Source organism: Chlorocebus sabaeus, chromosome 10, assembly GCF_047675955.1.
Source record: "Chlorocebus sabaeus isolate Y175 chromosome 10, mChlSab1.0.hap1, whole genome shotgun sequence".
Taxonomy (NCBI): Eukaryota; Metazoa; Chordata; class Mammalia; order Primates; family Cercopithecidae; genus Chlorocebus; species Chlorocebus sabaeus.
The window spans coordinates 36,694,580-36,708,743 of NC_132913.1; the positions used below are offsets into that span (position 1 = coordinate 36,694,580).

Consider the following 14,164-nt stretch of genomic DNA (forward strand, 5'->3'; position numbering starts at 1 on the left):
TTCTTCTACTAAAGAGAGCTTTATGAGCTTTAACTTCAAGTGCCTGTGTCACAGTGTGATTTGTTTGCATTGTGATTGACACTGAGTAAGCACTTTTTGCAGGAAAAGGCATTGTCTTTTAGGATTGAGGGAGGATTTGGACACATAGTCTCCTGACACTTTTTTCCAGGGTTCCATTTAATAGTGGGCACATCAATAACAATCTCACCTGGCACATGTTAACATGGTTACTTTGTTTTTGCCATCAGTAACTATCATATTCCCTGAGAGCTGTTTCTCTGGGCCTGTTGACTGACATGGCCATAAATATATCCCCAAAGGCTAAAACTGTACCTGTTTCAGCACAGATGAAACAAAAACAAATGTCCCACTGTTTTAGGATTACAAATTATAATCTCACTACAGCATGAACTTTAAGGTGGTGATAATTCAATTTCTACTCTTTGATTTTGACATGATGGTAGAATAAATACAGTTTAAAAACACTTTATTCAATTAATTTTCGTGACCATTTTGTGTGCCTGGTTCATTCTGTGCTCTCTAAATCATGAAATACATTATATTTCTTTCTTTTCTTTTCTTTTTTTTTTTTAATAGACGAAGTCTCACTCTGTCACCCAGGCTGGAGTGCAGTGGCACGATCTCGGCTCATTGCAACCTCTGCCTCCCGGGTTCAAGTGATTCTCCTGCCTCAGCCTTCCCTGGGGTTACAAATGTGTGCCACCATGCCTGGCTAATTTTTGGATTTTTAGTAGAGACAGGGTTTTACCATGTTATCCAGGCTGGTCTCGAACTCCTGACCTCAGGTGATCCGCCTGCTTCGTCTTCCCAAAGTGCTGGTATTACCGGTGTGAGCCACTGTGCTCGGCTGAAATACATTATATTTCAAAAATAGTACTACCCTTAGAAGTTCTTACCTTTAACTGTTAATAGTAAATAAACAAAATAATGTTTTCTGGACCTATAAGTTGATTTTGAACATATCCTTGCCTTAAAGAGACCAAATAATACACTTGCTGTTTCTTCCTATTATATTATCATATTCATTCACTCAATCAGCAAACATCGATTACTGTACCTCTGGGAACCTAAAACATACTAGGGACATATAGACAAGTAATAAGTCTTTAATAAAGAGTTAGATAAATCATGACATGAAGTACAGTGGGGACACAAAGATAGGGACTGGCTGGTTCCATTCGGGGATTGCTTTAACTAGAAGATAACATTTGAAGTAAGCCACTTATGCTAACTGGGAGTGCCCAGAGAGGGCCAGAAGGAAGGCCAAAAGAATGTGAATCAAGTCTTAGAGCATAAAGCAGCATGTGCAACTGGGGGAAGTTGTTTGTTGAAGTTTAGAGTCAAATGTGTAAGGGAGTGAGTATCTAGAAGTGGGACACAAAAAAGGTGGGATAGAGCCTAATCAGAGATGAATATGCAAATATATATATTTTCTATATATATATATTTGATTAGAATTTGAATTTTATTCTAGATATTAGTAGTATTGCAGTGTTTTTGGTTTACAATATTAAATTTTAGAGGAGGATGAATATTCCTGTGATCGTCAACTTGGGGAAGTATCAGAATCTTGTTGGGTGGAGGAAAGGGGCACATTAATAATTTAAAAAACCCACGAGGTGATTATGATAAGTCCTTGCTTCCTCCCCATTGAGAATTATTGCTATTGGTAGTGGAAACCACTGAGTTTTAAGTGGAGTCCTTAATATCAGTGACCTCATTACAGTACTATCTCAATTTATTATTCTTTAAATAAAACGATTGAAAAATATACTTACCTCCTCCATCTCTATGCTCCCATGATCCCCTATGTAATTTTTCAGTATCAAATTAAAAAAAAACCTCATTTGTTGTGCTGCTGGCATAAACATCTTTTAAAAGGAGTGTTTGGGAATGGAACATAAAACAGAAATGGAAAACAAAATTGACATTATATGTGTCTATCTTTTGATTTCTATGACTGCACATCTTTGATTTCCATGCACGTCTTCAGTTTTCATGACTCAGGGCTTTTCTGAGATTCCTTTGGGGGTGTCCAGGCTAATGGGAGAAGCAGCTGGAGGAGAGTATGGCAGGCTGAGTGCCCGGCACGCAGTAGGCATACAGTGATTGCTAGTGTTTTTAGCTTCTCCTTTTAAATTTTAGCTCTTTAGTTGAAAATTAGGAGCCACTGGATTTTCTGTTAGTGGCTAATGTCAAGAGTGGCTGAGAAAAACGTTTGAAACTGAGGAGAAAATAATGACTCAGATATTAGACACATATAAATATTAGAAGGGAATTTAATGATTATCTCATATCCCAGCCTGCAGCTTCACAGATGGTGAAACCAAGGCCTTGAGAGGTTGAGTGACTTGACATCACAAGGCTATTAAATGACAGAGAAGGGCCAGAAGCCAGGTCTTTTAACTCCTTCATGTCTCTCAGATATGTAGATGGCATTTCTTCCTGTTTTTTCTTTTTCTTAGAGTTAACTCCATGAAAGGTTCTAATCAGCATATCTAAAACATAGCCCTTCATGAACTTCTTCCTCTGCTTTTTGTATCCCTCTATTACCAGAAAGGGGTCCCAATCCAGATCCCAAGAGAGGGTTCCTGGACCTCGTGCAAGAAAGAATTTGTGGCAAGTTCATATTGTAAAGTGAAAGTAAGTTTATTAAGAAAGTAAAGAAACAAAAGAATGGCTGTTCCATAGGCAGAGCAGCAGCATGGGCTGCTCACTCGAGAATCCTTACAGTTACTTCTTGATTATATGCTAAACAAGAGGTGGATTATTCATGAGTTTTCTGGGAAAGAGGTATGCAGTTCCTGGAAATGAGAGTTCCTCCCTGTTTTAGACTATATAGGGTAACTTCCTGATGTTGCTGTGGCTTTTGTAAACTGTCATGGTGCTGTTGGAAGTGTCCTTTAGCATGCTAATACATTATAATTAGTGTATAATGAGCAGTGAGGATGATCAGAGGTCACTTTTGTCACCATCTTGGCTGTGGTGGGTTTTGTCCAGCTTCTTTACCACAACTTGTTTATCAGTAGGGTCTTTGTGACCTGTATTTTGTACCAGCCTCCTGTCTCATCCTGTGACTAAGAATGCCTTAATTTTAACCTCCTGGGAATGCAGCTCAGTAGGTCTCAGCCTTATTTTACCCAGACCCTATTCAAGATGGAGTTACTGTGGTTCAAATGCCTCTGACACCTCAGTGGCATCAGGCATCTACCATGCACTTGAGCTAGTCATTTCAGCATCAGTTTTGTCTCCATCTTATACAGCATTCAGCTAGTCATCGAGTCCTGTTGGTATCACTTTGGAAATGTCTCTCACATCTATATTTGCTTTTATTTCCTACATTACTTCCTTAATTTAGTCTTCCCTTGTTTTGTTTTTTTTTTTCCCCTCTGGACTATTAAATTAGCTTTTTAATTGGGTTCTGCTTTCTGCAATCCACTGTCTCCACTGCCTCTGGAGTTTTCTTTTTGAAACATAAATCTGAATGATGGGTTTACCAGCCTTCAGTGGCCTTTCATTCTATTGAAAAGTCCCTTTCTCTAGCTGTAGCCTTTCACAATATAGCTTTGATGTCCCTCTTCAACATTTTCTTCTGACCATTTTCTACTCCTTTTATCTGCCAAGACTCTGATCACACCAACCCATTCAATGTTCCTAACTTTCCAACGTACTTTCCTGGGACGCCCTTCATCGCCTCAATTTGAGCACACATCAGTGCTCAATTCTCTGCATGTGTAGGAGAAGAAAAGTTGTTTTCCTTTGTTCTTCATAATTCTTAATTGGAGTGGACCCCTGTAACAAAAGACAGATTAAGATGGGAAAAACAAACACAAGTTTATTAACACATATAGTTCATATATACATGGGAGATAAATGAGTAAATCTCAAAAAGGTAGATTTGAATTCAGTCTTAAATTCCATCTTTAGCTAAAACAAAGAAAGCTGTTGAGGGATATGGTTATGGGAGGTAACCAGGAAAAGCATGAGACACAAGGGTAAGATTCCTTATATAGATTTAAATTGGTGCCTTCTCCATTAATACGAGTCTCTAGTGATTTAGAGTCATCTTTCCTGATGCAGAGAAGGTGACACAGTTACAAATAGAGATTTCCTTTACAGATGTAAACTTTCCTACAAAAGGGTAACTTCTGCCCTGCTTTTAGAGCTTCTCCTGTATTTTCAGTGTTCAAAATAATCAGCTTGAAATAATCTTTATGCCAAAGAGGCATACTTTGAGATGGCGTATTCTGGTCTCTTAAACACATCACTTTCTTTATGAGGCCTCCTTTCCTTTCTTGGTCGAGATAAACAGATGGATCCTATTACCCACAGAGCACTATGTTTCTTCTCTAACCATACTGAGTGCTGTAGTCTGATGTGCATAAGAATTAATTTTCTTTTTGAATATGTCTGTTTTACTCAATAGTTCGTGAAGTCCTTGAGCTCAGCAGTTGTATCAAATTCATTTTTATATCCTTGGTACCTGTGGTAGACTGAATAATGGTCCCCTATAGATTTTCATGTTCTAATTCCTGGAGCCTGTCAGTATGTTACCTTACCTGGTAAAAGGGATTTCTTAGATGTGATTAAGTTAAAGATCCTGAGATGGGACTATTATCTTATCATGGTGGAGAAAGGCAGCAGGGTTGGAGCAGAGAAGATGATGTGATGAGAGAAGCAGGGGAAGAGAGGGGATAGTCAGAAGAAGCAGAGGTTGCAATGATGTGCTTTGAAGATAAAGGAAGGCACCATGAGCCAAGGAGTGCATGTAGCCTCTGGAAGTTAGAAAAGGCTTAAGGAAACTCATTCTCCCTTAAAGCCGCCATAAGGAATGAAGCTGTGCAGATGCTTGATTTTAGCCCAGTAAGACCCATATTGGATCTGACCTTTAGAACTTTGAGATAACATGTTTGTGTAAGTTTCGAGCTGTTAATTTTGTGGTAATTTGTTACAGCAGCAATAGGAAACTAATGCAGTGGAGGAGAGGAAAAATATTTTTTTCTCTACCCATTGTAGGTTTATGGATGAGGCCTCTATAACAAAAAACAGATTAACAAGAAAAAAAAACATACAAATTTATTTAATAAATTTTTATGTGATGTGGGAGCCTTCATAAGGAAATTGAGTCCCACAGAAATGGGTAAACCTGAGTATTTGCAGGCTAGGTTTGATAATGAGTGGATAGTAGTGGAGAAGTATGATAGGATAAAAAGGGCATAATGTAATGGGAATAAATTGAGGAGAACTTAGAAAGATCTGTTTGTTCAGATTCTGCTCCGTAACTGTCTTAATCCATTTTGTGCTGCTACAACAGAATAGCTGAGACTGGGCAACTTACAAACAATATAAGTTTACTTGTTTCATGGTTCCAGAGGCTAAGCAGTTAAATATCAAGGATCTGGCATCTGCAGGGGGCCTTTTTGCTGCATCATCCCATGGCGGAAGGTAGAAGGGAAGGAGAGGGCTTGTGAGAGAGTGAGAAGTGAAGGGGGCTAGAACTCATTATTTTCTTAGGAATGTACTCTTATGATAAATAACTCACTCTGAAACTAATGGCATTAATGCATTCCGAGTCACCTCTTAAAGATCCCACCTCTCAACACTGTTGCATGGGAGATTTAAGTTTTCAACACATGAAGTTTGGGGGACACGTTCAACTCAAAACAGTGACCCTTCATCTTCAGAGACAGGAAGTTCCTTTTCTCCTGGTATAGGGAAGCACCTCTTAGATGAGGGTCAATGATCTCCTTCAAGGGAAGGTCAGTAAGTTCTTCCTAGGTTCCCCTCTTTAGGGGAGAAGTATGGGGGCAGGTCAGAGAGACCTTCCTGCTACTGAAGGAATTTTTCTGACATTCCTTTGGCCTTAAAGTTTCAGTCCGCCACAGTGCCATGTTTTGGGTTAGTATGGTCTGAGCCCCATCAGCAGCACTTACACACATGTAACATGCAGTTGGGCTCAGTGTATTTGCATCTGACCTTGACTAATCAGAGAATTGTTCTCGATGCCCATGATGATCAAAGCTAACATTTGTTGAACCTTTTGCTGTGTGCCAATCACTGTGGTCACATTTATACATGATCCTCATAATCATGCTGTGGCACCGCTATTATCCCTATTTGGCAGATGAGGAAACTGATGCACAAAGTGTATTGATAATTTTCCCCCAATCACACTACCCAATAGGTGATGGCACTGGGACTTGGAAGTGAGCAGTCTGGCTCCCAGGTCTGTGGCCACAGCACTCTGTCCTGCTTAGTCATGTTCTCATGTCACATATATAGAGTTCATGTGTGCTGTCCTAGTGTGGTATGTTGTGAAGAAAATTGGAAGAGCTAGATTTGAATATTGATGCCTACAGTAATCAGTTGACTCTGTAAATGTGGGCAAGTCAGCTAACCTAGATCTGTTTGCCTGTCTTTGTTAAATCATTCTTTTTGTGCTTACCTTATGGGGTTAATATGAAGACTGAATGATAAATCACATGAGAAAGTACTTTGAGAAACAGCAGGCACTACACATATGCTATTTATCAGTGTATATTTGCTTGATGTCTATCTTCTGCAGATTTCCCCATACCAGGATTACCTGGCTGGTCTGACTCATTTGGTGACTAGGGGCTTAATAATATTTGCTAAATGCATTTGATAAAAATGCTCTTTTGTTCTCATTCTTATATTTTGGGTTGTTGACACTAAAAATCTGAAAGCTCAGAATTTAGTCTCCTTCATAGAACTTTATTTTCTTTCCTACTTTAAAAAAAATGAGGCTTTCTTATCTCACTCCTGAGCTAATGTTTTTATCTTGTAGCCCATAGGAAGGTGGGACTTACAGAAGATTTGCAATGATTTCAGCAGCTTTTCAGAAGGGCTTTGAGTGAACAGTTAATCTCTTGAGAATGCAAAGTCATTTGTGGCAGAGAGTCTTAGGCCAGTGTTGAGTTGCAAATCCTGGGGAGTCCTGACTCAAGAAGATAGGGAATTTAAAAAGAAAGCCAGTGAAATACATTTGATTCTTTTTCTCCCTGTCCTGCCTTAGCCTGCAATGTTACTTATTCCTTTAAGATGCTTTAATTGCTAATTGTCTGCTGTTTGATTTTGAGGTTAGTTGAGATCACCAGGATGATGGAAGGCCTGACCTGACCAGACCTGAATTCATTGGTACATTCTCAACTTTTTGAAAAATTAATGAGTTTTGGCTGAGACACACCTGACTTTTGCAGCATCTTGTTTTTATTTATTGTTTCTTTTGTTTACTTGTCAGATATTCCCGCCCACAACATGAATTTACAGAGTAGATTTTTTTTTTTTTTCTTGCATGTTCAAAGTAAGTCAAGCTATCCTGATTGGTGCAACATACAGACATAAAATGCTACTTTGAGGGGCATCCTTATGGATGCATTTTTATTCCTCTCTCATTGTTTCCCTGATATGAATTCTTAGACATAGAATTACTCCAGGAAGGGTACCAACTTAAAACATTACAATCAAACCAAACCAAAAAAAGATGCATATTAGTGGATCGTATTCCCTAAAGGCTGTACTAATGAACACTCCCACCAGTAGCGTATGAGAATGGAGATCTCACGGCAACTTTGTCAGTGTTCACTTACTCCGTAGCGTCTCTGGAGTACTCACAATCTTCCAGGTTCAGACATTTTTCAGAAGTTTTCCAAGTCACCCTAGGTGATTTGAAGCTGAAACCACTGGTTTAGTTAATAGGAGAAAAGTATTTTCTCACTATCTCTTAGTGGTCTGAATCTCTCTCACTATCCCCTTAAAATAGATCAGTTGCTTTAGGTCATTGGTGTGTTTTGCTATACAGGACATACTATTCCTAATGAGCAGCCCCTTCATCAGTCTAAACCTCTCTTGAACCACTAATTCACAGTAATGTCACCTCTAGGCTTATTAACATAATCTTTTGCCCATGCAAAGCTCTCCAGTGTTCAAATAATTCTGCTGGATGATGTTACCTTTCAACTGAACCGCATCATCTTGTTGGCAAAGCACTTCACGAATACTATGATTTCACTATTGCAGGGACCTTGGAATTAAGACATCTTCGTTCTATTTTTACAGAAAAACAAAAAGGAACTCAAATAAGTAGCTTTTCTCTAAGGTTGTGCAACTTATAATCACATGTTAGGACTCAATGTAGGTCTTCTGACTTCAAGTTCAGAGTTTCCAATGCTGTGTCAGAACCTGTCTTTGGCCTTCTCTAGTTCTGCTGCTTTTTAAATATGCAAATGGATCTGGTTATTGGATTGTTATTAAGGTTTTTTTTTTTTTTTTTTTTTTGGTGTCTGCATTTCTTATGCTTATTTTCTTCTCTGTATGCTCATTTAGAATTCTACATATTTACAGCTGTGTTTCTCAACTTTTTTTTATTATTGCTCCTCCTTCCCTAGGAGAAAAATTTAATTTAAATTACATTCTTCCTAATGATAGAAATTAAATATTAAACTGATAAGAGCAGATACTATACTTGATCTTAGCCAAAAGGCTGAGAAGTGAAGAGAAATTAAATATTAAGGAATAAGATTTTGACAGGTACAGTTGAACCTTGGAGGACCACAAACTATGATGTCTTATACTTTGTTCCTCAACAACCAATTTTAATCTTCTTGGGAGTTCAGAAATGCTGTTAATGGACACACCAATTTAGATGACTTACCCAGGCTATCAGGGCAGAGAAGAGAGCTGTTGAGCATACTGATGGATGGTATAACCATATGTGTGTAACTAGTGGAACACATGACACTGACATTACTCTCAGCTCACATCAACTAATGACTTACAGGGAAGCTGTGCTTTAGTGTGGATGGCTAATTATTCAAACATGCATTCTGTATGATTAAACCACATGGAATTTCACATTTGCTTTTGTTTTCCATGTATTTTATGGGTCATATAGGTTATATCTCCACCTTTCACCCACTGCCTGCCTTTTTTTTTTTTATTAAATATTAGCTTTGTATGAGGCTTTTATCTACTTGTGGTCACAGCTCTGGGCTGAACTTTTAGATTCGTTAGTTTCTGATTTGTGGCAGTTACCTACATTTTTACTTATACTTTTAGATAAATAAATGCTGGCATATTCACAGGCAGGAAAGCACTGCATTGGTAGATAAGGGCCATTCCATGCTGGGCTTGACTGGTTGCCACCAACTCTGACATCCCTGACCCCTTGGCAGGGAAAGAATGTAAATGAGTGAGAATAAAGAGCCCCAGGTAGCTTCTGTTTGTTTTTGCAAGAGAGCCAGATCTAGGTGATTTGGGAGAATGCCAGATACTATAAACACAGAGCCAGAGAAAAAGAAAAAGGATGGCAAGAAGAGCCCAGGGACTGGGGGAGGTACACTTGCAGGGAGTAGAGGTTGGCCCTGAAGAAGGTTTTCATTCATTTCTATGTGTAGAATTTTTATGATTAACTTGCTAATTTTTTTTATTGAAGTCAAGCAAGATTTTAAGTCATTTATCAGGGCTCATAGAGTATCTATTTATAGAAGTCAGAATAAAAGTAAATGAACCATGAATGCTAACACGCATCTTGCAAATTTAATAAGATTTAAAAGTTAAATAAACCAATGAGCCTGCGGATTTTCTCCAGGGCCCCTTTACAAGTTTTAACTTTGTTTCCTTTCCACCCACTTCATTTTACACACTGTCTTGTGTGATTCTTTTAGCCTTAGCTTGTAGAATACTAAAATGATTTACAAGCCTGCTTTTAGAGGGTATTTCATTTTTAGTTAAACATTTACATGATGATGGTTTCCTGTGTAACCTGCTGAAAAACAAAGTTTTTTCTTTTTTCTTTTTTTCAAGTGCTAGACTGTCAATCAGGATAAAGGAGATTGTATGAATTATTTGTTGTTGCATAACAAACTGCCAGAAGTAAAACAACAAATATTTACTATATCAAATGTTGTATGGCTTAGGTGGGTCCTGTGCGTCAGGATCTCTTACAAGGCTGCAATTAGTTGTTAGCCAGGACAGGGATCTTATCTGAAGGCTCAACCAGGAAAGATCTACTTCTGTGCTCCCATGGTGGTTGTATAATACAGTTTGTTGAGGGCTTTTGGACTGAGGGCCTCAGTTCCTAACTGCTTTGGAGGCCACCCTCAGTTCCCGGTTACGTGGGCCTTCTCGACATTGGAACTTGGCTGCTCAAAGCCAGCAAGAGATACAGTCTGCTGGAAAGACATCCACCATCTTTGCCATATTATGTTGGTTGGAGAGTCATTAGACCAGCCCACACTAAAGGGCAGGAGCTCACACAAGCGCATTAACACCAGATTGAGGGGCACCTTAAGATCCTAGGCCAAGGAGATACGTGACTCCATCCCAACAAGCCTTCAGGACCTTTTTTTCAGAGTTAAAATATTTACAAAACCTTTGTGAGGTGGTAGCTAGCACTCTATGCTGAACTGGATTGTGGAGCCGTGGGCTGGGACTGTGTGTGGCATTAAAGACCAACCACTCTGTAAATGCACGTAGAAAACAACCTCCTTGAGCAATATCAAGCAAGAGAAAGAAGAGGCCTCAGAGCGCCAGCGAAACAATGGCAGAAAACATATCCTTATCTTTTCCTTCTCATTTTCAAAGCTGTGTTAGAGGGAAAGGAATATATTCTGGTTCTGGAGATTTTCAGTTTTCTTTTTATCTCATTAATTCCTGGCTGGGTGCTCCAGGACAAGATATCCAAAAAGCCTTTTTTGAATCGCAGGTACTGTGAATATAAATAGAAGAAAGACATCATCTCTTCCTTTAAGGAACTTACAGTCTTGAGGAAGAGACACAGATGAAAGTGGACAATTACCAAATATCATCAAAAAGCCTGAGAAAAAGTTATGCGAAAGCTACTGTGTGAGCACAGAGGCTGTAAACCTAATCCTAAGTTGCAGGTGGGTGAGTATTAGACGTCACTCAAGAAAGGCTTCATGGAAGAGGTGACACAGAGTTGAATTAGTTGGACTTAACCTTTGAAGAAATGAAGGCAGGCTTTGCTGGGAGGCATTGGAGTATTAGATATAAAGGCTTAGAAGCAGGAGAGCATTTGGGACCTCACAAAACTGCAAGTTGTTCAGTGTGGATGGAGTTTAGGGGCCTTCTTGGGAAGTGGTAAAAATTGAGACTGGAGCTGGGTGTGGTGATGCCTGAAATCCCAGCTATTCAGGAGGCTGAGGCAGGAGGATCACGTGAGCCCAGGAGTCAGAGGCTTCAGTGATCTATGATTGCACCACTGCACTCCAGCGGGGTGACAGTGAGACCCTGTCTCTACAAATAAAAAATAAAAAGATGAGACTGGTAAGGTAGGCAGGAATAAAATGATCATCAGAGTTCTTGGATGTTGTTCCAATGATTTTGGACTTTACCTTAGAAGAATTAGGGGATAATTCAATCAGATTATGCTTTAGAAGTAGAGAAGTATTGGAGGGGTGTTAGGAGACAAGAAGACCAAATAGTATGTAGGCGAAGGGAGAGGGGGTCTAAAATACAATGAAGTCAAAGGGAGAGGAGACAGTGAATTTGAGATCCTAAGGATGCAGAATCCTCAAGACAGCGTGATGGCACTGGTTGTGAAGGGGGAAACAGGAAGAAAGGAAGCTTGATTTAGATTTCTGACTTCAGTGACTGGGTAGACGGTGGGGTGACTCGCCCATCTACAAAATACTGGAAAGTGATACGTTTTGGAATTGTGCATTATAGGGGTTTGTAGGAATCTGAGCAGAGATGAGTAGTGTTTCAAGGTGTCCAGATCTGGAGCTCAGGTGAATATGGAGGAGACCACCAGGGGAGAGTATGCAGACCCAGAGGAGAAAAAGAGTGAAGAGTGAGTGCCTGTGACATCTGCAGTTAGGGGGAAGAGGACACTGTAGGAGAGGAGGAGAAATGAGTGGTATGATAATCGAGATTCCCGGGGTTACAGGCCACAGGAGCCAACACAAGCTAGCTCAAGCAAAAACATACCTTTTAGAATTTAGGATATCAGGCACTAAAGGTTCTGGAACTAGGACCCAAAAAGTCTCCAGGAGCACAGCAGGCACTCTGTCACACTAAGGTCCTCATATTGCATCAAAGCTCTTTCCTTTTTCTGTCTAAATACCATCTTCCTCCACTGCTTTGTGTGAGTGACAAACCCACAGCTCCTGAGTTGAAGCCCCCCCTCCCCCGAAAAATGAGGTCACCCATCCAACTGACTGCCTTTTGACCTCAACTCCAGTTTTCTGGGAGAGTTAGTCTAGTATTTCATCTTGGAAAGGTGCCCATGGTGTCATGCAGTACAAATGTAGCTAATGAGGGCCCACCCTGACTGTAGTCAGCCCTTAGAGAAAGAAGGATGTAGTTAGAGTCATATCTACCATGGGCAGCCAAAATGATAGGAAGACAGTGGCAGGAAGAGGGGTCAAGAAAGCCAGACAAAGAGAGAGATTCAAAGAGGAAGGAGGAAGTGGTCCACTGTGCTAGATGCCGCTGACCCAACAGAAGGATTGACTTCAGAAAGAAGAGGACTGTGAGTCCACGACTGAGTAGCTAAGTTTGTGAAAATAAGTGGGCAATTGTTGGTTTTCATGTTGATAAGGCATAAGTATGCTTCTCTGTGGGGGAAGAGGAGGAACAGACATTAAATTGGGAGGGTAGAAAATACAGATGAAGGAGGGCATAACGGATGAGATTCCCGAGGAAGCAAGAGGGAACACAGTGGAGGGATTAGCAGCAGACAGGAACAGACCATGGCTGTCACCAAGGCAGGCACGAAAGTGGGGTGCAGATGTAGATAATTGGGAGGGTAGGCTGCTAAGAAATTAAGTCCAGATTCTGATGACAGGAATTATTTACTCTTGACAAAACCCTGAGTTCTTCTCTTGCTCCTTAAATGTATTGAATAAATGCTGCAATTTAAAGATCTTTGACAACTAAAGAATCAACTAAAGAATCTGGTATTTCTATGCCAGGGGATTGACACAGAGAGCTTAGGCCAGGCCAGGACTCTTTATAGGAGCCCCCAGCTGGGTCCAGTGTCCCTGTGTAAAGTAAATGCTCCTGTGTTCCTGCTGTGGTCTGTGTTCCCCCAGAATCCATATGTTGAAACTTAATTTCTAGTGTGATAGTATTAAGAGGTGGAGCCTTTAGGATGTGATTTAGTCATGAGGGTGGAGCCCTCATGAGTGGGATTAATGACCTTATATAAGAGGCGTGAGGGTGCTGTTCATCCCTGTTCCCCTCCCATCTCTTTTACCTTGTGAGGGTGCAGCAGCAAGGCACTATCTTGGAAGCAGAGAACAGCCCTCACCAGACAGGGAATCTGCTGGTGCTCTGATCTTGGAATTTCCACCGTCAAGAGCTGTGAGTAGTACACTTCTGTTGCTTGTAAACATATCACCTGGTCTGTGGTATATTGTTACAGCAGAACAAACAGACTCAGACAATTCCTAAGTAAGTTCAGGAACATCTCAAGAGAAGCAAACATAAAAATATAAATGTATCACTCCAGCCTGGGCAACAGTGAGACCCTGTCCCTGCAAAAAATTAAAAAAGTTAGCCGGGCATGGTGGTGTGCACCTGTAGTCCCAGCTACTCAGGAGGCTGAAGCAGGAGAATTACTTGAGCCTAGGAATTCGAAGTTACATAAGTGAGCTATGATTGCTCCACTGTTCTCCTGCCTAGACAACAGAGTAAGACCCTGTCTGTTAAAAAATAATGAATGTAGTTAATGACAACTGTACACAAATTAGAAAACTTCGAGTTTGTCTTTCTCCTGCCTTCTTGCCATGGCTTTCCTCTCCTCACTGAGGCTGACTTCTTTTTATAAGTGACAAGATCCCACTCTGTTGCCCAGGCTGGAGAGCAGGGGGCGAGGCCATGGCTCACTGCAGCCTTGACCTCTCAGTCTCAGGTGATTGAGGCCGACTCTTGGTTGCATGAACAGTATAGGGCTGGGATCCTGTGCAAGATGGCCTTGCTCCCAAGTCTGTCAACTGTCACTGGCAAAGCACGTATCTAAGGATGTCTGGCCATAACTGGACTCATCTTCCCACCCACCACCCCATTTACCAGAAGACCTGGAAGGTTTTCTTCCATGCATCTTTAGCCAGGCTAAGTGAGAATTACTCACACAGGATTCAAGAGAAACTTAGGTTTA

General features: G+C 40.5%; 1 protein-coding gene and 1 pseudogene across 1 annotated transcript in view; one reads left to right on the forward strand and one right to left on the reverse strand.

The window, feature by feature from the left end:
• LYPD6 (LY6/PLAUR domain containing 6) overlaps nt 1–14,164 on the forward strand; it is a 142,173-nt gene that overhangs the window by 26,413 nt on the left and 101,596 nt on the right. The gene's annotated exons all lie outside the window — the stretch shown is intronic.
• On the reverse strand, nt 8,410–8,536 carry LOC119625580 (U2 spliceosomal RNA; annotated as a pseudogene).